The sequence below is a fragment of the Tachyglossus aculeatus genome, chromosome 11 (genome assembly GCF_015852505.1).
Source record: "Tachyglossus aculeatus isolate mTacAcu1 chromosome 11, mTacAcu1.pri, whole genome shotgun sequence".
In the NCBI taxonomy this organism is placed as follows: domain Eukaryota; kingdom Metazoa; phylum Chordata; class Mammalia; order Monotremata; family Tachyglossidae; genus Tachyglossus; species Tachyglossus aculeatus.
The window spans coordinates 35,109,033-35,134,818 of NC_052076.1; the positions used below are offsets into that span (position 1 = coordinate 35,109,033).

Below are 25,786 nucleotides of genomic sequence, written 5' to 3' on the forward strand. Positions count from 1 at the left end.
CCACCGGCCACACGGGGGCGTCCCGGCCCGGGTTGGGGACGTCTGTCCCCCGGGTTGCGGGCCCGGCGCTCCAGCCCCCGCCGCAGGTCCTCCGCTGCCCACAAGGGGGCGCCCCGCCCCCGCTCCCGTCTCCCGGTTCTCCCGGTTCTCCCGGCGCTCTCCCGGCCGTCTCCCGGCCGTCTCCCGGTTCTCCCGTCTCCCCGCGGCCGGACCCGGACTGTCGCCTTCGGCTGCCGGCGCATCGGGCTGGAGCTGGCCCCGCCGCGGCTGCCCAGGGAAAATTCAGGGAAATAAGGCTCCCGCACGCCCGGCCTCGGCCGGCTGTCCCCCCGTCCGACCGGCCGGCCGCCCCGCACCCCCGCACCCGGCTCAGGTAAGGACAGACGCCCCCAAGCCTCCCGGCCCCCGGCGTCCCGGCTCTTCGGCCCACCCTGCTCCCAGCCCCAGCTCTCTCCGGCCCCTTTTCTTGTTCATCCATCGCCCCCCGACCCCGGACTTCCATCACCCGCCCCCCCCTTAAACCCCAGGCATCTATCCCTTCCCCCATCCTCGACCCCCCTCCCCCCAACCCCCTCCTCTCCCTTCTCTTCCCCCTCCCCGCGCTGCATCCCAAACAAGGGGGGACGTTTGGGGGTCTCAGGCTGGGGTCCAGGGGGGGCGGGGGTGGGGCTGGAAGTCTCTGGATTCCCCACCCTAGGACTGACTCAGATTTCTATAGAAAACTGGATTATCTCCCCGCCAACAATCTCCTCCCCCCCCCCGCCCCTGCCCATCCCGTGGAATAATAATAATTATAGACGTGATGATGGCATCTGTTAAGCTCTTGCTAGGTCTCAAGCACTGTTCTAAAAGCTGGGGTAGATACGAGGTAATCAGGCTGTCCCACGTGGGGCTCACGGGCTTCATCCCCATTTTGCGGATGAGGTCATTGAGGCACAGGGAAGCGAAGTGGCTTGCCCAAGGTCACCCAGCAGACAAGTGGCGGAGCTGAGATTGGAACCCACGTCCTCTGACTCCCAAGCCCGTAAGCTTGGGGCCTGGAGTTCTGGGGGTAGAGTTGGAGGCTGGAGAAGTGACTGGGTTGGGGGGGTGTTAGTTGTGGGGGGCAGAGTTCTCTCTCTCTCTCTCTCTCTCTCTCTCTCTCTCTCTCTCTCTCTCACTCTCCCCCCTCCCGCCAATAGTGCACTTCTCACCTCCCCCCCCCCACCCGTAGCCCCTTCTGCCTCTCAGCATCTGAGCTCCAAGCTCCAAGCTGCCATCTTATCCTACCCCTTCTACCTTCCTTCCCCGTGCCCCCCCGTCTCCTCACCCACTTGGCCTGGGCCCCCCAAAGTAGAGGGGCAGCCCCCCACCCCCAGAGATCAGGGACAGCAAAGCCTCAGGGCCGCCCCCCTCCTTCTCTCCCATACCTGGTGGGTTTGGCTAAGACTTTCCCCCAAAAGGGGCTGAGCCTTAGGGGAAAATAGGGCTGATCTGGCAGCGGTGGTGGGCTTGGGGGGCGGCGGGGCGTCCGGCAGTCCTGGGAGAGAGTAGATGGGGCACTGACAGGGGTTGGCATGGGCCTGGCCCCGGGGGTCGGGGAGCCGGCGGGCTCCGGGTCTCTGCAGGTGACGTCCCCAACATCTCCCGGGCCTGCGGCTCATTTCTCGTCATTCATAAGGTTTATTATTTTCCCACCGGCGTGATCCGTTCCTCAAGGTCACGACACTTTGGAGAGTTAATCTAATATGCACACATTACCATGTCTGGGTTTGTTTCATTTTCAGCGTTTTGCTCATTTCCTGCCAAGCAAGCTCTCCTCTGGAAACAGGGGGCTCCTCCTCCTCCTGTCCCCCCTCCCCCCCAGCCCACTCTACCCCCCCCCAGCCCTGTCTCACAGCCGCAGCACCCCCTCCCCCTTGCCCCCCCCCCCCCCCCCCCCCCACCGACCTGTCCGGGAGCCAAGAGTCCGGTCAGGGCACCGTTTGCCCCCTTGGGACAGCGGAGAGTGGGGGGTGGGGACAGGGAGGGAGACTGTGTGTGAGCTGTTTCTGAGACCCCCAAGTGCTTGAGTTGAGGAAGGGGTTGCTTTTAAAGGGAGCCACCTCCCTTGAGTGCCTGGGCAATAGGGTAGAGAACGGGCAAAGCAGTGGGGCAGGTGGCTGGGGGTTCAGTTTGGCAGCATTGGGGGCCTAGTTCCTTGGGGTGTGGGGCTGGGTGGACGTGGCAGGAGAGGAAAGGAAGGAAGGACCCCTGGGTGTTTAGGGGGTCCTGCCAGAGGCCCTGAGTGGATGGGGCCGGGGCCGGGGAGGTCAGGAGGATGGGGAGCACGGGGACGGGAGAAGAGTCTGGGGGTGGATTGGTGAGTCTGCCCCGTGGAAAAGCCAGAACCAAATTCCTTGGGCCTGGCAAGCCTCAACCTGAGAGAGCTTCAGAAGCCACGGCCCCCATTCCCCCTTCCCCACCCCCTCTCCTTGCCTGCTCCAAAGCCTGAGGTGTGCAGTTCTCCTACTTCAGAGAGGTAAACTGAGGCCAAGAGAGGTGCAGGATTAGTCCTAGGGGAGGGGAGAGGAGGACTGGCTTGATCCAGTCAGCTCAGCCAGGGGTGGCTCAGCCGAAGGGTCCCCTTTCTCGGGCCACCTGCAGCGGGGATGGATGGGTGGACGGACGAGCAGATGTGGGTGGAGGAGGGCTGTCTCCAGGGCATCTAGCTGGGAAACTCAGAAAGCCATGGACAGGCAAGCCATGGGCCGGGCCACGAGCCAGGCCCTAAGCTGGGAGCCTGAGAGACTTTCCCTCCAGAAGACTGGGGGACTCTGGGCAGAGGGAAGCTGGAAAGAGGCTTTTCTCATAGTTGAGGCACAGAAGGGGACAAAAGAGACAGATGCGGGGGAGGGAAAGAGGGGGAAGAGAGAGAGAGACAGACAGACACACACACACCTGGCCTGACTATTGCCTTCACCACAGGAGGAGAGACACCCTTGGCGGGGTCCCCTCAGACCTGCTCCGCCTGCTGTGGGGGAGCAGAAAGCCTGGGGAGGGCAGGGGCAGGTTGGCAGTATCGGACAGCTCAAACCCAGGGATCCCTTCCCCTGCTCTCCCTGGGCCCCGTAGAGAGCCCCCTTCCTGCCCCCCCCCCCCGCCGTGAAGTCCAGCGCACACACTCACGCCCAGGGAGGAGCCCAGGCCTCTGGAGAGAGGGTGATGGTGCAGTAAATACACGTTTAGAATTAGAGTTTAAGGGTCGGATTTAAAGAGGACGATTTAATAGAATGAGAAATCAATAGCGCCAAGGAGGTTAAAATGTATAAGTGAGGCTCCGGCAGCCAGGGGCACTTAATAAGAAGTTTAAGAAGAAGAAGTTTGTCATGAAAGATCCAAGTCTAATGGTGATTGGAATCCCGGACTCAATATCCACCTCTCCCAGCCTGGAAGCCCGAGGGAATTCTGGTTTGGCAATCTGGTGGGGGACCGGGTGCGTGGGGTGGGATGGAGGGGATGGGAATTTAGTCTGGACCTGTGGGGATGGATGGGGTGAAAGCTAGTTTCTGGTTTAGCCTGCGCAGAGCCCCTCAAGGGTCAGGAAAGAGAGAGGGGACTGGATTCAATCAATCTTCAGTGGTGATTGTTCCAGCTAGGCTGGGGAGGGGAATTCAAAGGATCTCTGTCAGGAACAGAGGCAGCAGAAGTTAGACCTCATCCATCAGCACCTTGATGCTGTGCCTCTGGGCCCAACTTTTGGAGACAGAACTCTGGGAGATCAGTTGTGTCCCAGGGCGGGATCACTGAGAGGATAGATTAGAAGAGCTGCTACATTTCACCCGCTTAAGGGAGCCAACAAGCCTTAGGGCTCTGCTTTTCCTTCAGGTTAGCCTGGGCCTAATAATCATGATCATAATAATTGTGGTATTTGTTCTAGTGCTAAGCTCTGGGGTAGATACAAATTCATCTGACCAGGGCTCCCACATGGGGTTCCCTGTCTAAGCAGGAGGGAGAACTGGTATCGAATTCTCATTTTACAGATGAGGAAACGGAGGCCCGGAGAAATGAAGCGATTTGCCCGTGGTCTCACAGCAGGCGAGTTGTAGAGCCAGGATTAGAACCTAGGTCCCCTGTCTCCCGGGCCACTAGGCCAAACTGCTTTTGATCCTGACAAAAAGTTTGATTCTGTAGGTACCAGGGGATCCTAGGGCTGGTAGGGTCTATGTCTGAGGTCATTGCACCCATCCCCCTGCACACCGCAAACACTCAATAAATATAATTGAATGAATTGAATGAATCCCCCTACTTCCAGGACTGTGTTTAAGACATCTATCCTGAGGCTTTTTTTTTAACATGGTGTTTGTTAAGCGCTTACTATGTGCCAGGCACCGTACTGAGCGCTGCAGCAGATACAAGCTAATCCATTTGGACACAGTTCATGTCCCATGTGGGGCTCTCAGTCTTCATCCCCATTTTACAGATGAGGGAACTTGCCCACACTTGAAGGTCATTATGCACTTCCCCCCTCTGCCTTCTCTTCTGACTGAGGAGACTCTGTTTCCCTCATTCCTTGGAGATGTGGCTTTTGTTTTCCTGTTGCTTTCAGAGTTTCATCTCCAAAGCAATTGAGTTGTCCTGGGGCATATATTTTTACATTGTAAAAATTGCTTTCCCCTACGTGTAATTTATTTCAGTGTCTGTCTGTCCTGTTAGATTGTAAGCTCCTTGAGGGCAGGGATCATGTGTTGACTAACTCTACTGGATTCTCCCAAGTGCTTAGCACACTGCTCTGTGAACAGGAAGCACTCAAAACATACTGTTGAATGACTAACTTTGGAGGCCCGCTGCCTGACTTCAAGAGACTCGGTACCTGAGGTCTACTGCTTTCTTGGGTTGCCGGGGGGCTTGGACCTCCACCGCCCCCCAACTACCTTCTTAGGCTCAGGCTACAAATTGGATTCCTGGGTGGGTTTGTAGTGGAGCTGGGGGTGGGGGAGTGGAGAGGGCATTGACCTTGGGGACAGGGAGGGGAGGGGATGGTTTGTAGTCCCTGCCACAACTCAAATGAGCAGGGCTAATTGCTTTCACCATTCACGTAGGTGAGGTCTTCAACCTGTCAGTCAGTGGTATTTATTGACCATCTACTCTTTGCAGAGCACCGTACTAAGTTTTTGGGTGAGTACAATAGAGTTCCGCTAAATCATAAGCTCCTTGAAGGCAGGGATGTGTCTTTTTACTCTGTTGTAATAATAATAATAATAATTGTGATATTTGTAAAGTGCTTACTGTGTGCCAGGCACTGTACTAAGTGCTGGGATGGATACAAGCAAATCGGGTCGGACACAGTCCCTGTCCCATGTGGGGTTCATGGTCTCAATCCCCATTTTACAGATGAGGTAACTGAGGCACAGAAAAGGTCAAACAGCAGACACATGGCAGACCTGGGATTAGAACCCATGACCTTATGACTCCCAGGACCGTGCTGTATCCCACTATGCCATGTAGCCGCACAAGCACTTAGAACAATCCCCTGCAAAGAGCGAGGCATCAATAGATAGTATAAATTAATCGATTAGTTGACAGGATATTTTCCCCAAGGATCCTGCAGTCCTACCGTGCGCCTCGGCTTGGAAGAGTGCAACAGATTCCTCAAGGAGCCTCTAATCTGGAGCAGGGGGAGGCGGGATACAGAACCTATATTAAAGGCAGGAGGAAGCAACAAGGAAGTCCCTGCTCAAATGTCTTGGAAAGGAGGGGAGGGGAGTAGGTAGAGTGGGGGTCCTCATTGGGACCCCAGGAGCTCTGGAGCATGGTTGGGGAATGGGTGGTGCAGCTGCAGGGGTGGGAAAGGAGTGAGCTTGATGGGCGCCTCTGAACACAAGGCCCTCAGTGTCAGTCCAGCGCTGCTGGGAGGGAATGGGGCGTGGTGATGCTTCTCTGGGGTACCTTCAGGGTCTTTCTTCCATGAGCATCCTACCCATCCAGAACAGGAAAGACCCAATCCAGCCCCCTGCATCACTCATTCATTCATTCAGGTGTATTTATTGAGCAATTACTGAGTGCAGAACACTGTACGAAGCTCTTGGGAGAGTACAATATAAAAATAAACAGATATATTCCCTGCCCACAATGAGCTTACAAACATTAATATAAATAAATAAATTACAGATATGAACAAAAGTGCTTTGGGAGAAGGGATGAAGAAAGGGAGCAAGTTAGGGCAACGCAGAAGGGAATGGGAGAAGAGGAAGCAAGGGCGTAGTCAGGGAAGGCCTCTTGGAGGAGACACGACTTCAATAAGGCTTTGGAGCAAGGGAGAGTCACTGTCAGTCGGATTTGAGGAGGGAAGGCATTCCAGGCCAGAGGCAGGACATGGGTGAGGGGTGGCGGTGAGATAGACGAGTTGGGAGTACAGTGAGAAGGTTAGCATTACAGGAGCCAAGCATGCAGGCTGGGTTATAGTAGGAGAGTAGTGAGGTGAAGTAGGAGTGCTTTGAAGTCAATGGTGAGAAGTTTTTGTTTAATGAGGAGGTGGAAGGGCATTCACTGGAGTTTCTTGAGGAGTGAGGACCATCCATATCCAATCATTCATATTGTGCTATTTAGTCACTGTCTACTATATGCTGAGCTCTCTTCCGAGCTCTGGGGTCGATACAGATGATCAGATTGGGTCCAGGCACTCCCCTGAAAGGCTCTTAGTCAGATAGGTAGGGAGAATAGGTATCTTATCCCCATTTTACAGATGAGGAAACTGAGACCCAAAGATGTTGTGAGGCTTACCCAGGGTCTCCAGCAGGAACCAGGATTTCTGGACTCTCAGGCTCGGGCTCTCCACTAGGTCACGATCTTTAAACGTTTCCAAGAGGAAGATGGCACAGCATTTCTCGTTTGTCTCATCAGTCAGTTTTTGAGCACCTACTGTGTTCAGAGCACTAAGTGCTTGAGTGAAAACAGGAATGTGAGAAGACTTGATTCTTGTCCTCAAGGAGCTAACAATCTAGAAGGGGAGACAGACACTAAAATAAATGAGGCCTGGGAGTAATAAAATAGGAAAGAAATATAAAGAGTTACTGTGGTAGATTGTGAGTACTAGGTCCTTAGGTGTCAAAGAAGGGCTAAAATGGCAGTTTTAGTGAATATCAGGAGGAGAGATTAATTGGGGAAGACTTCCTGGAAGAGATTTCAGAAGGGCTTTTAAGACAGATGATGGGAGCGGTTGTCTGTCGGCTGTGAAGACGGAGGTGTTTCTGACAGTCAGGAACCTCTTCTTCAAAGTGAGCCTGGCTTTCTCTTGCCGCGGCTTACATCAATTTCCTATTGGTTAGTGTTCTAGGGGCTTGGTTAGTGTCCTCCTTGTGAGATCCCTTTGGGTCTTGAAAGGAAAAAGGTTTTTTTTTTTAATGGTATTCGTTAAGTGCTATGTCCCAGGCACTGTTCTAAGCATTGGGTAGATACAAGGTAATCAGGTTGAACACAGTCCATGTCTCATGTGGGGCAGCTGAGACACAGAGAAGTGAAGTGATTTTCCCAAGTTCACACAGCAGACAAGTTCATTCTTCATTCAATCGTATTTATTGAGCACTTACTATGTGCAGAGCACTGTACTAAGCGCTTGGGAAGTACAAGTTGGCAACATATAGTGACTGTCCCTACCCAACAGTGGGCTCTCAGTCTAGAAGGGGGAGACAGAGAACAAAACAAAGCATACTAACAAAATAAAATAAATAGAATATGCACAAGTAAAATAAATAGAGTAATAAATATGCACAAACATATATATATATACAGGTGCTGTGGGGAAGGGAAGGAGGTAAGGTGGGGGATGGAGAGGGCAAGGAGGGGGAGAGGAAGGAGGGGACTCAGTCTGGGAAGGCCTCCTGGAGGAGGTGAGCTCTCAGTAAGGCCTTGAAGGGAGGAAGAGAGCTAGCTTGGCGGATGTGTGGAGGGAGGGCATTCCAGGCCAGGGGGATGACGTGGGCCAGGGGTCGATGGTGGGACAGGCGAGAACGAGGCATGGTGAGGAGATTAGCGGCAGAGGAGCGGAAGGTGCAGGCTGGGCTGTAGAAGGAGAGAAGGGAGGTGTGGTAGGAGGGGGTGAGGTGATGGACAGCCTTGAAGTCCAGGGTGAGGAGTTTCTGCCTGATGCTTAGGTTGATTGGTAGCCACTGGAGATTTTTGAGGAGGGGAGTAACATGCCCAGAGCGTTTCTGGACAAAGACAATCCGGGCAGCGGAGTGAAGTATGGATTGAAGGGGGGAGAGACAGGAGGATGAGAGATTGGAGAGGAGGCAGATACAGTAATCCAGACGGGATAGGATGAGAGCTTGAACTAGCAGGGTAGCGGTTTGGACGGAGAGGAAAGGGTGGATCTTGGCAATGTTGCGGAGCTGAGACCGGCAGGTTTTGGTGACAGCTTGGAAGTGAGGGGTGAACGAGAGAGCCGAGTCGAGGATGACACCAAGGTGGTGGGCTTGTGAGACGGGAAGGATGGTAGTGCCGTCAACAGTGATGGGAAAGTCAGGGAGAGGGCAGGGTTTGGGAGGGAAGACAAGGAGTTCAGTCTTGGACATGTTGAGTTTTAGGTGGCGGCCAGACATCCAGATGGAGATGTCCTGAAGGCAGGAGGAGATGCAAACCTAGAGGGAGGGAGAGAGAGCAGGGGCAGAGATGTAGATTTGGGTGTCATCAGCGTAGAGATGATAGTTGAAGCCGTGGGAGTGAATGAGGTCACCAAGGGAGTGAGTGTAGATCGAGAACAGAAGGGGACCAAGAAGTGAACCTTGAGGAACCCCTACAGTAAGGGGGTGGGTGGGGGAGGAGGAGCCTGCAAAAGAGACTGAGAATGAACGACCGGAGAGATAAGAGGAGAACCAGGAGAGGACGGAGTCTGTGAAGCCAAGGTTGGATAGTGTGTTGAGGAGAAGGGGGTGGTCCACAGTGTCAAAGGCAGCTGAGAGGTCGAGGAGGATTAGGACAGAGTACGAGCTGTTGGATTTGGCAAGCAGGAGGTCATTGGTGACCTTTGAGAGGGCAGTTTCCATGGAATGTAGGGGACGGAAGCCAGATTGGAGGGTTCGAGGAGAGAGTTGGTGTTGAGGAATTCGAGGCAGCGTGTAGATGAATCATTCAAGGAGTTTGGAAAGCAATGGTAGGAGGGAGATGGGGCGATAACTAGAAGGTGAGGTGGGGTCAAGAGAGAGTTTTTTTAGGATGGGAGAGACATGGACATGTTTGAAGGCAGAGGGGAAGGAACCAGTGGAGAGTGAGCGGTTGAAGATGGAAGTTAAGGAGGGGAGAAGGGACGGAGCGAGAGATTTCATGAGATGAGAGGGAATGGGGTCAGAAGCATAGGTGGCTGGAGTAGCACTTGAGAGGAGGGAGGAGAGCTCCTCTGAGGATACTGCTGGGAAGGATGGGAGAGTAGTGGAGATCGTTGAGAGCCGGGGGTTGGAGAAGGAGGGGGAGTGACTTCAGGGAGGTCAGACCTGATGGATTTAATTTTGTTAATGAAGTAGGAGACCAGATCATTGGGGGTGAGGGAAGGAGGAGGGGGAGGAACCGGGGGCCTGAGAAGGGAGTTGAATGTATGGAAGAGCTGACAGGGATGATGGGCATTGGTGTCAATAAGGGAGGAGAAATTGTTTTGTCTGGCAGAGGAGAGGGCTGAGTTAAGGCAGGAAAGGATAAACTTGAGGTGAACGAGGTTGGCATGGTGTTTAGACTTTCGCCAGCAGCGTTCAGCAGCTCGAGCATAGGAGCAAAGGAGGCGGACAGTGGCAGTGATCCAGGGCTGTGGGTTAGTGGTACGAGTAGAAACGGTAGAGTTGAGAGCAGTAATCTGATCATCAAGATTTGGTAGAGAGGAAAGGGAGGCGAGGTGGGGTGTGAGGTGCTCAGAAAGATGGATGGGGTCAAGAGAGCGAAGATCTCTGTGAGGTGGAGAGATCACACCACCACAAGTGATGGAGTTGGGATTAGAACTCAGATCTTTCTGACTCCCAGGCCACTTCACTAGGCCACACTGCTTCTCTAGTTGTAAGGAAGGTTTGAGGGCAGAGGCGAGAGGGGACTCTGTAATAATAATAACTGTGATATTTGTTCAGGACTTACTATGTGCTAAGTGCTGGTCCCTATCCCACATGTCTCCCTGTCTCACTGGCTAGAGTAGAGGGAAAGCCAATATTGAATCCTCATTTTTAAGTGAGGAAACTGAGGCTCAGAGAAGATGCCATAACAGGCAAGTGATAGAGCCAGGATTAGAACCCAGGTCTCCCAGGCCAGGGCTCTTTCCACCTGGCCATGCTCAATGCAACATTCTACACCCAAATGGTGTTCAGTACAGTCCTCTCTCCCAGTTTTTCTGGATGATCACCGTTTAATGGTGGTTGTCCCTCAGTCTTCCCTCCCCATTCTATTCTCAATCAATCACTTAATAGGTGGTATTTATTGAGCGCTTACTAGGTGCAGAGCACCATATTAAGTGTCTGGGAGACTGTACTAGGTGCTTGGGAGACTGCTGTACAACAGAATTAGCAGAAACATTCTCTTCCCATAACGAGCTTCTGGTCTTTAATAATAATAATAATAATAACAATAACAACAATAATAATATTTATTAAGCACCTTTTATGTGCAAAAAACACTGTTCTAAGCGCTGGGGAGGGTACAAGGTGATCAGGTTGACCCACAGGGGGCTCACAGTCTTAATCCCCATTTTACAGATGAGGGAACTGAGGCACAGAGAAGTTAAGTGACTTGCCCAAAGTCACACAGCTGACAATTGGCGGAGCCGGGCTTTGAACCCATGACCTCTGATTCCAAAGCCCGTGCTGTTTCCCAAACACCAGGTTAAACACACTCAGACCCTTGAGATTTTGCCCCGTGTTCCTTCCCGTGTGGACACATCCAGGGCTGAGCAGGGGCTGCGGAGGAGGAGGCAGTGGCATCTGTGTCACTGCTGGAGACCTGGTGTCAGCTGAGGGGAGCGGAGGCCCCCAGGGGTGGGGGGCTAGCAGACCCCACACCCTCTGCTCCTTCCATCGGCGCAGGGCCAGAAGGCTGCTAAATGGAGACACTCCGTGTTGTTAGAGCTGAAAAGGTAAAGCTGTGGCCCTGCTGGAAAGCCCAGGATTCCCGCTAGACTCAAAAATAAATAGGCTGGAACATAAAGTCTGCCAGGTTGGTGCAAATTGGAAAGAAACAAGGTTGGGGGGGGTGGGGGGCGTTTGGGGAAGTGGGGAATCAGCTGGAAGAACAGGAGAAGCGAGATTGTTTGGAAGAACAGGAGAAGCAAGCTTGTTTGCCTCATCTCAGCAGTGTCTGCTTCTCCTCACCCTCTTCTGCTCTGGCTTGATGGCGGGGCTGGGGGCGAGGTGGGGGGAGAGCAGCGGGACTGGGCTGCAGGGCCAGGTGTCGGGGGGCACATGGCTGACCAAGCCTTAGCCCGGGTGGAATCCTTGCTCTCAAGAAGCTAGCGGCACCTGTGCCCCACTGCTGTGCTCCCCAGCCCCCTGAAGCATTTGTCGGGGTCCCTGGGGAGAGGTTCAGCATCGAGGGCTGTTAGGCGGGAGGGCATTGGAGAGGTGGTCACTTTGTCCACTTTACCCTTCTGAGTCCAAATGGAATCTGAGAGAGACCTTGGACAAAACCCCACAGGGCACCACTTTGATTCTTGGAAAAGCCCAGTGGCCTGTGGCTAATGGAAATCCCTGGATCATTCCGAGATCTCCCATGACCAAGGGCTTCACCCCTGGCTCCTGCCCCATAGCCATCCCAAAGGATCAGCATGTTCTGCCTCCGGGATCTCCTTTCTGTCTAAACCCTATCCATCCCTGGAGACTAGCTGATGCAGAAATGGCCATCAATCAATTGTACTTTTGAGCACTTACTGTGTGCAGAGCACTGTACTAAGCACCTGGGAGATTACAGTATAACAGAGTTAGAAGACATATTCCCTTCCCACAGTGAGCTTAAAATCTATAGGGGGAAACAGACATTAATACAAATAAATATAATTGTGGACATAAATGCTGTGGGATTGAGAGAGGGGTAAATAAAGGGTGCAAATCCAAGTGCAAGGGTGACGCCAAAGAGAATAGGAGAAGAGAGAAGGGAGAAGCAGAATGGCCTAGTAGATAGAGCACAGTCCTGGAAGTCAGAAGGAACTGGCTTCGAATCCTGGCTCCGCCACTTGTCTGCTGTGTGACCTTGGGCAAATCACTTCACTCCTCCGTGCTTGTTACCTCATCTGTAAAATGGGGATTAAGACAGTGAGCCCCATGTGGCACATGGACGGTGTCCAACCTGATTAGCTTGTATCTACTGCAGCGCTTAGTATAGTGCTGGCATGTAGTAAGTGCTTAACAAATACCGTAAAAAGAGGAAACAAGGGCTTAGATGGGGGATAATAATAACAATAATTGTGGTATTTGCTGAGCGCTTACTGTGAAGGCCTTTTGGAGGAGATGTGTTTTTAATATGGCTTTGAAGGTGGGGAGAATAATGGCCATGAGCTGGCTGGGCCCCCCCGGGGTGAACTTCTTAGAGTCCCACTGCCCGGGCCCTCAGGGCGCTGACTGGATCAGTCCCCACCAAGCAGCCCAGCCATTGCCAGTGGCTTCCAAGGGTGACTGCAGGGCCAGGGGTCTCTGTGGGTTGGGGCTGGGCCAGGGTTTGGGATTAGGAGCCTGGAGTGTGTCTGGAAGTGAGTACCCTGGGAAGGGGGCTAAGCTCATGTCTGAGGGTGGTTGGGAGGGGGGTGGGGGGTGCCTGCCCCAGGACAGTCCGCAGTCCATCTCCTTCCCCGAAACTCCCAGGCTCTTAACTTAGAAATTCCTTTGCATCTAGTTTGCATGTGACTCTGGGAGAGACAGCTCCACCACTCTGAGCCGAGCCCTTCAGGGACTCCCAAGGCCTCCTTCTTCAGCCCTTCCCACCCCTTCTAGGTGCCCACTGGGCTACCTGGAGCCGATCCAGGCCCCTGGCTAACACGGTCTGCTGGGCCTGTGGTGGTGGGGATGTGAGGAGAAGAGGCCAGGGGGATTTAGCTACATCTCCCACAGAGGGGGACTTCTGGGTGGAAATGGGTATGGCGAGAGGCCATCGGGCCCTCTTTTGGGGGCTCCAAGCTGATTCGGCATCACAGAGCCTTCAGAGAGGATTGGATCTGAGCATCGGATTAGCTGCTACTGAGTAGCCCCATCTCCAGAGGAAATATTTGCCAAGAAAGCCTCTGCTCTCTGCCAACCTAGGGACGGGGTTAGAGTGGGTGGGCGCTTCCGACTACCGGCAGCTTTTTCTCCCCTACTGAAATAGTTTGTTTCAATCAATCAGTGAATCAGTCGATCATATTTATTGAGCGCTTACTGTGTGCAGAGCACTGAATTTAGCACTTGGGAGAGTACAGTACAACAATGTTGGTAGACACCTTCCCTGCCCACAAATCAGCTTACGGTATAGAGCAGCAAAGTGTTTTCATCCCCCAAAACATTGGTTTCTGGCACCCCTGCTGAACCGGAGTCAACGTTGTTGACAGCGAGACCTTGTTCAGCTCAAAGGAGCCCGGAGGAAGTGTTTGCAAAACGGGAGTGTTTGGGCAGAGGAGACAGATTCAGGTACTTTCAAAAGGGTTTTTTTTTAATGGCATTTATTAAGCGCTTACTATGTGCAAAGCACTGTTCTAAGCACTAGGGAGGTTACAAGGTGATCAGGTTGCCCCATGGGGGGCTCACAGTCTTAATCCCCATTTTACAGATGAGGTAACCGAGGCACAGAGAAGTTAAGTGACTTGCCCAAAGTCACACAGCTGACAATTGGCGGAGCCGGAATTTGAATCCATGACCTCTGACTCCAAAGCTCGTGCTCTTTCCACTGAGCCATGCTGCTGTGCTCCTGTGACTATTAAAATGCTCTAGGTCGAATGTATTGTGGACAGATTTGGGTCTCCCCCATACTTTGGCTCCAAACCTCTGGTCCGTGACCAGTCTCTCCTCTTCATTTGCAGATGAGTCTACCCTGTTTCATGTTGTCTATGCCACTGGCCTGGTCCTTGGCATTTATGGAAGGGGTTGGTAAGGGCTGAACCATTCACACTGTCCTTTTCCGAAAAAAAGTGATCACAGCTTCCCAGAACAGACAGTGAATTCATGTTTATTTGTCATGATCTTTTGAGTGTGACCTGTAAACTGAATCACCCTACTTTTCTTCTTCTTCGTCTTTCTTAATGGTACTTGTAAAGTGCCTAGTATGTGCCAGGCCCTATACTAAGCATGGAGTAGATACAAGGTAATTAGATTAGATTACCAGACATGGGACTCGTAGTCTAAGTCAGGGGGAGTAGGATGGAATCTCCATTTTAGAGAAGAGGTATCTGAAGCACAGAGAAAGTAAGTGACTTGCCCTAGGTCACACAGCAGGCAAGTGGCAGAGCAGGGATTGGAACCCAGATCCTCTGACTCCCAGGCACGGGCTATTTCCTCTAGGCCACGTGGCTTCTCTTTTCCCAAGGAATTATAGGCAGTAATATCCAGAGTAATATATGCTCATTTTCTCCTGTGGTAATGTAATAATATCATATTTACTGATTCCCTCTAGGAAGGGATGCCCTCAAGAGCCCTTGCTTATCGGCTCAGTTTAGCTTCCCCTCCCTGGGAGCTGATGGATCATTAACCCCATATTGCTGATGGGGAAGCAGAGGCTTAGAGAGGGTAGCAACCTGCTCTCAGTCCCACAGAGTATCGGTGGCAGACCCAGGACTAGAAAACAGACTTCTCATCTCTGGCCCCCGAGCTTTGGCCCAGACTTCTTCTCTCAGCACTCAGAACTTCCCTGGGAAGAAGGAAATAGGTCACCAGGAGCGAGTAAATCTGTCCTGAAGCTGCCCTGAAAACTGAATTGTGCATTTTACCCGTCCATATCCTGGGGCCTCCGGGATCCCAGGAAGGTGTGGGAAGGATGGGGGGTGGGTGGGGGGCAGTTAGGAGTGTGATGTGCATGGCATTCCATCCTAGCTTTTCGAGGCAGATAGGGCCAGGTGAGAGAGGGAGGCAGGTGATATTTATTTAGGCTCATGGGCCGAAAGGAGCTGCTGCTGCATAATGAGATTTCTGTCACCATCTCCCCAGACACCATCCGGGGATTTGCATCTTTGCAGAGATCTCACCACCCACTCACGGGCAGAAGGTGGTGGAATTGATCTGCATCTCTCAGGGAGGGGGAGTCTCTCCCAGAGAGGGGTGGCAGGGAGGGGGTTTCTCCTGGGGTGGGGGATGGGGCTGGCGGGGGAACGGACTCAAGCATTGTCGGTTCTGTACTGGGGTAGAGTTAGGGTTCTGGGCGGGTTCACACACTCCCCCAGCACCACCCCAGTCCCCCTGGGCAGAGAACGCATCGGCAGGAAGTGGCTGAATACCAAAAGAGCTTCACCGATGTCTCGGGTGTCTGGCTACACCAGGAAAAGTGCTCTGCACGTAGTAATTGCTCAATAAATGCCACTCATTGATTGATTGATTGAATAGCGGACCTGGGGAGTAAGAAGCCTCCATGCACAGCTGGGAAGTCGTCCTGCCTCTGAGCTGGGAGACAGCCTGCCCATCCAGGACAGTAGCAGGAGGCGAGGGGGTGGAGCCTCAATGACTGGCCCCTGGATGGGCATGGGGATAACTTCTGTCCATTCTCCCCTCAGCCTTGATTCCCACGTATCAGGCCACTGATCTGAGTGTGGAGCACAGGGATGTCTACCAGCTAGCCGAAGGCAGAGAAGCAGGATGATCTAGTAGAAAGAGCATGGGCTTGGGACTCAGAGGACGTGGGCTCTAATTCTGGCTCCTCCACGTGTCTGCTGTGTGACCTTGGGCAAATCACTTCACTTCTCTGGCCCTCAGTTCCCTCATCTGTAAAATGGGGATTAAGCCTGTGAGCCCCATGTGGGACAGGGACTATGTCCAACTGGCTTACCTTGTATCTACCCCAATGCTTAGAGCAGTGCTCAGCACATAATAAGCACTTTAACAAATACCATAATTAATTGACTATCCTAAAAGACTCATAGGGTAGCCATCCAGCCCGAGGATTCCAGGATGTTATGATATGAGTGGGTGAGAGTCAGGGCCTAGAGGATGTGGCCCCTCATACAGTTTTACAGTTTTAAAGTCCTCTTTTACAGTTTTACATATGTAAACCTTAACTGTAAAAGTGTAAAAGGCCCCTTTTACAGTTCCCTCATCAAAATGGGGATTAAAACTTTGAGCTCTAGGTGGGACAGGGACTGTGTCCAACCTGATTACCTTGTATCTATCCCAGTGCTTGGCACATAGTAAGTGCTAAACAAATACCATCATCATTATAATTATAAAGGGTTCTGGATCTGGAAGTGGAGGCCCAGGTTCCAGCCCAGCTCCGCCATTTGGCTGCTCCGTGATTTGAGACCAATCACTTCACCTCTTTGCTCCTCGGGTTCCTCATCCATAACATGGGGATGAAATACCTGCTTTCCTTCCTTTTCATACTGTGAGCCCTGTGTGAGAGATGGACCATGTCTGACCTGATGATCTTATATTTATTCCAGCACTTTTAGCACAGTACTTGGCACGTGCTAAGTGCTGACTGCCATTGTTATTATTTATTGTGCAACTTCTCCTTCCTGCCTCCTCCCCTACTCTCAGTAATCAATCAATTATTCACTCAATCAGTGATACTGAACACTTACGGTGTGCACAGCATTCATTCATTCATTCAATTGTATTTATTGAGCGCTTACTGTGTGCAAAGCACTGTACTAAGCGATTGGAAAGTACAATTCAGCAACATATACAGTCCCTACCCAACAATGGGCTCACAGTCTAGAAGGGGGAGACAGAGAGCAAAAGAGAACAAGTAGATAGGTGTCAATACCATCAAAATAAATAGAATTATATATACATGTATATAAATATGTAATGTATAGATATATACATGTCCTGTATATAAATATGTATATTACATGTCCAGTAATAAATATGTACAAATATGCACTATACTAAGCACTTTGGAGAGTACAGTGCAAATGCAGAACAGTGCATGGCACATAGTAAGCACCTAATAAATGACATCATTATTATTAATAAATACCATTATTATTATTAATGCAAAAGATTCGGTAGACACATTCCCTATCCATAAGACCCCTCCTTGCCTTTCCCTCTCCTCTCCCCCTTTTTTCTCCTCTTTTCCCCTTCCCCCTCTGCCCTCCCTCCTTTTTCCTTTTGCACACTCAACTTCCGACACCCATCCTTGATCTTAAAGAACTCACACCCTTACTTTCTTGCTCATTTGCTTGTTCCCACCCACTCTCACTTGGTGTCATATACTTGCCCTTACACGCACTCTCCAAATAAGCCCCCAGGACCCTTGCCCCCAGCCACTTCTGGGCTGCCCCCACCCCCAGACACCATCTCTGCCTGTAAATTGGGGGGATCGGGTGCCTTCCATTATCTCCCGGGACTGATTGCACCCAGGTCTAAGATGAAGGGTAGCAGCCAAGTATAAAGCTTTTTAGCCAAATCACCGTCATCGTTGCTAATGTTGTTATGGCTGCTTCGTTGCCTTCTGGCAGGAGTGAAATGCCAGTGAAGGAGCCCAGGATGCATTAGTCAAGCAACTTACTCTGAAAGTCTGGACCAAGGAGATTCCTGAGGTCCGCAGAGCCACTCCCACCTACCGAGAACATGGGGTGGAGCGTTGCTGGACAAGGGCACATATTGGGCCTGTATGTGCAGCTGCGTGGCTTAGTGGAAAGAGCAAGGGTTTGGGAGTCAGAGGCCATGGGTTCTAATCCCGGCTCCACCATTTATCACTCACAGTCTTAATCCCCATTTTACACCTGAGGTAACTGAGGCACAGAGTAGTTAAGTGACTTGCCCAAAGTCACACAGCTGACACATGGCAAGTCACTTAACCACTCTGTGCCTCAGTTACCTCATGTGTAAAATGGGGATTAAGATTGTGAGCCCCATATGGGACAACCTGATTACCTTGTATCTACCCCAGCGCTTTGAACAGTGCTTGGCATATAGTAGCGCTTAACAAATACCATCATCATTATTATCATAATAATATAAAAATAATAATAATAATGATTGTATTTATTAATCGCTTACTATGTGCCAGGCACAGTACTAAGCACTGGGATGGATACAAACAAATAGGGTTGGTCACAGTCCCTGTCCCATTTGGGGCTCAAAATCCCAATCCCCATTTTCCAGATGAGCAAACTGAGGCACAGAGAAGTGAAGTGACTTGCCCAAGGTCACACAGCAGACAAGTGGCAGAGCTGGGATCTCTTGGTGTCCAGATGTCCAGCCCAGCCTGCTGGTGAGCTGGGAAGGACTGACTCTAGTCTGTGAGCTCGTTGTGGGCAGGGAATGTCACTTTATCATTGTATTGTACCTTCCCAAATGCTTAGTACAGTGCTCTCCACACAGTGAGCACGTATTAAATACCAGTGAGTGAATGAATGAATGAATGAATGATGGAGCCTCATCAAACTCTTAGTCTGGGGTGTGCCCCTGCTGGGTGGGGGTGGGTGGGAGGGGGTGCAGATCCTCGAGGGGCCCACCAGATGTTGTAGGGGTGCAGGGGCAAGAACACTCTTAAAAGCTTGACCTTTGATTCTGTTGTTCATTCAATCATATTTATTGAGTTCTTACTCTGGGCAAAGCACTGTACTAAGCATTTGGAAGAGTACAATATAAAAATGAACAGACACATTCCTTGCCTGCAATGAGCTTACAGTCTAGAGGGGGAGAGAGACAATATCTAGGACCCCTGGAATACTTAGCCCATGGGCTTCAGTTTCCCCTTTTATAAAATGGATTTAAGCCCTCTCCCCAGCTTTGGGAAGAGGAGCGATGTGAAGTTTGTCAAAGAGCCCAAACCTTCCTATTCCAACCAGGGCTCACAGTCTATCTTATCCCCTTGGAAAGGATAAGAAAGCTGAGGCCCAGTGAGGTTAAGGGACTCACCCAAGGTCACACAGCACTCCAGTGGTAGAGCTCGGACTCGAACCCGGTTCTCCTGACTTCCAGCTCTGGGTTGTGTCCATTGTTTCAGATCAATCAGTCGGAGGCTTTGTGGTCTCCCTTGCCCTCTTTGGCTGCAAACCCACCTGTAACACATGCACCTAATTTGATTTCCCTTCCAGGAAGTTTGTACCTGCACATCAGAGACGGCACTGAGAGAGCAACTTCCTGGGGCGATGCCGAGGCGACCCCGTGAGTGGCCTACATTGTCTTGGCAACTGATCCACTGATCGGGGCCCGGTCTGTACCCCAGGCAGTAGTGGGAAGGGGGGAACGGGAATGGGGCTCACTGTGGGCCCATGGCTGTTTGTGTCTATCCCCTAGACCCAGGCTGGGGGACAGACTGGTCCGAGGCCCTTGTGAGCGAGGGAATGGCGCTGGAGCTGGAAGTTCCCTAGCTGGGGGAGAGATTGGTCTGAGGTCCTCTGATGGCACTGGGGCAGGAATAATAATAATAATTATGGTACTTGGCACATAGTAAGCACTCTTCTAAGTGCTGGAGTAGATAATAATAATAGTAATGATGGCATTTATTAAGCGCTTACTATGTGCAAAGCACTGTTCTAAGCATTGGGGAGTTTACAAGGTGATCAGGTTGTCCCACGTGGGGCTCACAGTCTTAATCCCCATTTTACAGATGAGGTAACAGGCACAGAGAAGTTAAGTGACTTGCCCAAAGTCACACAGCTGACAAGTGGCGGAGCCGGGATTTGAACCGATGACCCCTGACTCCAAAGCCCGTGCTCTTACTGAGCCACGCTGCTTCCCATAGATAACAAGTTAATCAGTTTGGACACATTCCCTGTCCCACAAGGGGCTCACACTCTTAATCCCCATTTTCCAGATGAGGGAACTGAGGCCCAGAGAAGTGATTTGCCCAAGGTCACATAGCAGACAAGTGGTTGAGCTGGGATTAGAACGCAGGTCCTTCTGACTCCCAGGCCTATGCTCTAAACACTAGGTCATGCTGCTTCTCCAAGTGTTTGTTTGTGTGTGTGTGTGTGTGTGTGTGTGTGTGTGTGTGTGTGTGTATGGAGGGCTGCCCTTCCCCTCCCCTCCCCTGACCTTCATCATCATCATCATCATCATCAATCGTATTTATTGAGCGCTTACTATGTGCAGAGCACTGTACTAAGCGCTTGGGAAGTACAAATTGGCAACATATAGAGACAGGCCCTGCCCAACAGTGGGCTCACAGTCTAAAAGGGGGAGACAGAGAACAAAACCAAACATACTAACAAAATAAAATAAATAGAATAGATATGTACAAATAAAATAAATGAATAAATAAATAGAGTAATAAACATGCACGAACATATATACATATATACAGGTGCTGTGGGGAAGGGAAGGAAGTAAGATGGGGGGATGGAGAGGGGGACGAGGGGGAGAGGAAGGAAGGGGCTCAGTCTGGGAAGGCCTCCTGGAGGAGATGGGATCTCAGCAGGGCCTTGAAGGGAGGAAGAGAGCTAGTTTGGCGGATGGGCAGAGGGAGGGCATTCCAGGCCCGGGGGATGACGTGGGCCGGGGGTCGATGGCGGGACAGGCGAGAGCGAGGTACGGTGAGGAGATTAGCGGTGGAGGAGCGGAGGGTGCGGGCTGGGCTGTAGAAGGAGAGAAAGGAGGTGAGGTAGGAGGGGGCGAGGTGATGGAGAGCCTTGAAGCCCAGGGTGAGGAGTTTCTGCCTGATGCGCAGATTGATTGGTAGCCACTGGAGATTTTTGAGTCAATCAATCAATTGTATTCTTGAGCACTTAGTATGTGCAGACCATTGTATTAAGCACTTGGGAGAGTACAATATAACAATATCAAAGAAGTGGAAGATATGTTCCCTGCTGAAAACAAGTTTACAATCTAGAAGGTATCTATTGAGCACTTACTGGATGTGGAGCACTGTACTAAGTACAATAGGGGAGGAAATGTGCCATGAAATCTCTGAGCATGTATCTGCCTCTAAAGTTCTCCAGGTGATGAAATGTTTCCAACAGCAGTAAATTCACATAAAGTAGACGAAGAAGACATACATATTGTGGATGGGTTTTTTCATTCATTCATTCAATCGTATTTATTGAGCGCTAACTGTGTGCAGAGCACTATACCAAGCGCTTTGGACATACAAGCTTTGGACCTTCCTCCTGGCTCAGCCCAATCAGGGATTTGGGCTACTGGCTGATCCCTGCAGCCAGGAGGGGGTTAATTTGGTTCACCCCCATGCCCTGATTCCTGCCTATCCCCTGCTCACACTTGCTGTTTCTGGCTCTGTGCCCTCCCTGTGCCTGCTCCGTGCCATCCTCCCAACCAAGCCTACTTGAATTAATTTTCCAAAGGAAGATTTTGTCCGGTGCACTCTCGGCCGCTTCCCGGCGCGGCGATGAAGATGTTCACCGTCTCCTGGCTCCCCGAGGCCATCTGTCTTCTCGAGCCTGCACCATTCCTTGGTACTCGGAGGGTTTGAGCTGAGAATTGGGTGCATCCCCTATCTTCCGTTTGCCCCCCTCAACCCCTTTTTCTATTGTCTAGTATCTTTGTGTGTGTCTATGTGTGTGTGCGTGTGTGCGTGCATGCATGCATGCGTGCATGCAAGGTCACAAGTACAGACATGCTGGGTCAATCCCACGGTCTATCCAGCCAGAATTCTGACTCTGACAGTAGACCTGGCCCCTTGCAGTCATCATGTGCTCCTGCCCTCACGGAACTTTGTCATGGTTTGTTCAGGATGAACCATTCAACACCCCTGACTCTCCCCCGTAGTGAGCCAGAACGGACCACCCAACCCCCCGATGCTCTCCTCTCCATCTCTCACTCTCCCTCCAGCGATTCAGCACGGACCATTCAACACACCGACTCTCCTCTCTCCCTCCAGTGACCCAGCACATACCGACACTCCTAACTCTCCCCTCTCCATTCTTGGTTTTCCTCCCAGTGACCCAGCATGGATCATCCTATACCCTGACTCTCCCCTCTCCATCCCTGACTCTTCCAGTGACACAGCACGAACCATCCAACACCTCTGATTCTCCCTTCTCCATGCCTGTCTCTTCTCCCAGTGATCTAACAAGGACCACCCAACACCCCTGACTCTCCCCTCTCCATCCCGGACTCTCTCCCACAGTGACCGAGTTCGGATCTCATTTCTGAAAATGCAGTTCACCCTTCTTGAACTTTCCAACATCTCTAACTTTCCTGCTAAGTGACCTAATTACCAGTGAATTTATCCTAAAGCCTCTTTGAGCATCATAACCTCCCTAACTTTCCCCTCTAACTCACCATAAATCCATCACCATCCATCATTAATAGCTTTTAAGTGAGTGCCTGCTGTGTGTAAAGCACAGTATTAGGGTTAATAGAAGTTAACAGAGAAGCAGCATGGCCTAGTGTTTAGAGCACGGGCCTGGGAGCCAGAAGGACTTGGCTCTGCCACTTGTCTGCTGTGTGACCTTGGGCAAGTCACTTATCTGTAAGCTCGTGGGCAGGGAATATGTCTGTTTATTGTTATACTATACTCTCCCAAGTGCTTACTACAGGGCTCTCCACACAGTAAAGGCTCAATAAATACGATTGACTGGCTGACAGACTGACTCTGTACCTCAGTTACGTCATGTGGGAAATGGGGAGTAAAGACCATGAGTTCCATGTGGGACAGGGACTGTGTCTAACCTGATAAGCTTGTATCTACCCAAGCGCTTAGTACAGTGCCTGGCACATAGTAAGCACTTAACGAATACATTATAAAAAACCCCAAAACAAAGTGATCCCTGCCTTCATGGAGTTTGCAGCCTGGTAAAGGAGGTGGACACTAAAATGATATACAGGTAGGAGAAAGGAAGGAGGAAAAAGGGATATGCATATGAGTTACTGCCTAAGTAACAGGGTATGAAGATATGTTTGTAAGTGCTGTGGGTTGTTGAGATGGTGGAGGCTGCTGCAATGACAAGTGGAGGGAAATTGGGGAGATTAGAGATTAATTGGGGAAGGTTTCTTGGAAGAGATTCAATTTCAGAAGGGTTTAGAACGTGAGAGATTTCCAGGCAGGAGGAAGGGCACGAGAAAGAGGTTGGTGTCAGGAGAGGAGAGAATGAGACACTGTGAGTAGGTTAGCTTGAGAGGAACAGAGAGTGCAAGCTGGGTTATAGTGGGAGGGGAGAGTGGATAAGAAGGAGAGAGAATCCTCACAGCCTTAAAGTCAATGGTCAGGAGTTTCTGCTTAATGCCAGAGGAGACAATTACTCTCTCGCTCTTCAAAGCATTATTGAAGGCACATCTCTAAGAGGCCTTCCCTGACTAAATCCTCCTTTCCTCTTCTCCCCCCTCCCTTCTGCGTCGCCCTGGCTTGCTCCTTTTATTCATCCCCCCTCATAGCCCCACAGCACTTATGTAAAAATCCGTAATTTATTTATTTATATTCACGTCTGTCTCCCCACCTCTAGACTGTAAGCTTGTTGTAGGCAGGGAATATGTCTGTTTATTGTTTTATTCTACTCTCCCAAGTGTTTAGTACAGTGCTGTGCACAGAGTAAGCGCTCAATAAATATGATTGAAAGAATGAATGGAGTCTTTGAGGAGTGGGAGATTTATGGTTGGGGTGTGTGTTTGTATGTTTGTGTGGACACACAGATGTGCATGTGTGTTTGTCTCTATGTAGCTTTCCCTTGGGGGACAGGGTTGAAGTGGCCTGCTGCTTTCTGGACACTGCTCTTGTCACCTGGAAGCTTCCTGTCATTATTATTATTTATTATTAATTGTATTTATTGAGTGCTTACTATGTGCAAAGCACTGTATTAAGCTCTTGGGAGAGTACAACATACCATCAGACACATTCCCTGCCCACAACTAGCTCACCATGTAGAGGAGTCGCAGATCTCAAAGGACAAATGCTGGGGGTTGGCTGGGTGAGATGGTGGGTGGGGGGGCTGGCTGGTCAAGGTGGGTAGACCACCCCAATAGGCTCCTGCTTCAATAATAATAATAATAATGATGGCATTTATTAATCGCTTACTATGTGCAAAGCACTGTTCTAAGCCCTGGGGAGGTTACAAGGAGATCAGGTTGTCCCGCGGTGGGCTCACAGTCTTAATCCTCATTTTACAGATGAGGGAACTGAGGCACAGAGAAGTTAAGTGACTTGCCCACAGCTGACAAGTCACACAGCTGACAAGTGACGGAGGCGGGATTAGAACCCATGACCTCTGACTCCCAAGCCCGGGCTCTTTCCACTGAGCCACGCTGTAAGGATCGCCCCGCCCCCGCTGGCCCCCCGTGGTGCTCCATCATACTGGATGTTGTCGGATTGTAGGGCGCTGTACTGGATGTATTGTGAGCAGCCCACTGTATTGTGTGTGTTCTGTGTGCAAGGCACTATACTGGATGTTGTTTGTTTTCAAGGCACTGTACTGGGCATATTCTGTATGCAGGGAACTGCACTGAGAACCATCTGTATGTGCCTGCTTTTTTTTTTTTTTTGGTTCTGTTCTAACCGCAGAAAACTATCTTTTGGGATTGATCTTTATTTTATTTTCTGTTTTTTGCCTTTTCTCATGGCTTTTGTAAGAAAAGGGAAAAGACCCCTCCACCAGCCCAACCCAAAGTAACCTTGAGTATCATTCTCAACAATGGTTTTCAGGTGGATGAGAGCCCAGTCTTTTCTGTTGCTGTTGAGGTCATGGACCTGGTCTGTTCCGTTCCCTGACTATTCACCATCATCATCATCAATCGTATTTATCATCATCAATCGTATTTATTGAGCACTTACTGTGTGCAGAGCACTGTACTAAGCGCTTGGGAAGTACAAGTTGGCAACATATAGAGACAGTCACTACCCAACAGTGGGCTCACAGTCTAAAAGATATATCTTTTAGATTATTGATGATATATCATCCCCCCACCCCCATCCTTCCTTCAAATCCTGCCACTGGGCTAGGGGACCAGACCAGAGAGTGGGGATGATTCAGCACAAAACATCACTGCTACCGCAAAAACATCTTGGGTCCGTGTCCTGCTGACAGTAGGATGTACCTCATCTGTAAAATGGGGATCGAGACTGTGAGCTCCAGGTGGGATAGGGACTGTGTCCAACCTGATTTACTTGTGTCCAACACAGCGCTTAGTACAGTGCCTGGCACATAGTAAATGCTTAACAAATAGAGAAGTAGCGTGGCTTAGCGGAAAGAGCACAGGCTTGGGAGTCAGAGGACGTGGGTTCTAATCCCGGCTTTGCCACTTGTCTGCTGTGTGACCTTGGGCAAGCCACTTAACTTTTCTGTGCTTGTTATCTCATCTGTAAAATGGGGATTAAGACTGTGAGCCCCATGTGGGACAACCTTGTATCTATCCCAGTGCTTAGAACAGTGCTTGGCTTATAGTAAGTGCTTAACAAATACCATAATTATAATAATAACTACCTTTCCCCTATTAATCATTGGTACCGAACAACACTCAGCTGTAGCCAGAGCTGTGAAAGGACACTACTGTATGTTCGTGGACAGTGATTGTAAGAGCTGGAGGAATCCACCCCTGAAGGGACACCATACAGCCCTAAACATCCGCAAGATTAAGCCCAGCACTTCCCTGGGATAGAGTAGGGCAGAGCTACAGTGCCTGGCTTCACTTGCAAGGCTTCCCCTATAAAGCCACCTCCTCCAGGAGGCATTCCTGGATTAACCCTCTTTGGTCCAGCTAATCGTAGCATTTAGATGTAGGTCGACTCATTTGTGTTTGCTTTTGCTCTTATTAATTGATCCTATGTGTTCACTCTTGTTTCCACTGAATGGTTG

The 25,786-nt window shown here is 50.8% G+C and overlaps 1 protein-coding gene across 1 annotated transcript in view; it reads left to right on the forward strand.

Moving 5' to 3' along the window:
* Positions 1-301: 301 nt before the first annotated feature.
* Positions 302-25,786, forward strand: part of GRIK4 (glutamate ionotropic receptor kainate type subunit 4) — a 232,778-nt gene continuing 207,293 nt past the window's right edge. Inside the window, 2 exon segments of the mRNA XM_038753600.1 lie at positions 302-373; positions 19,139-19,208. The gene's annotated coding sequence lies outside the window, so the exon portion shown is untranslated.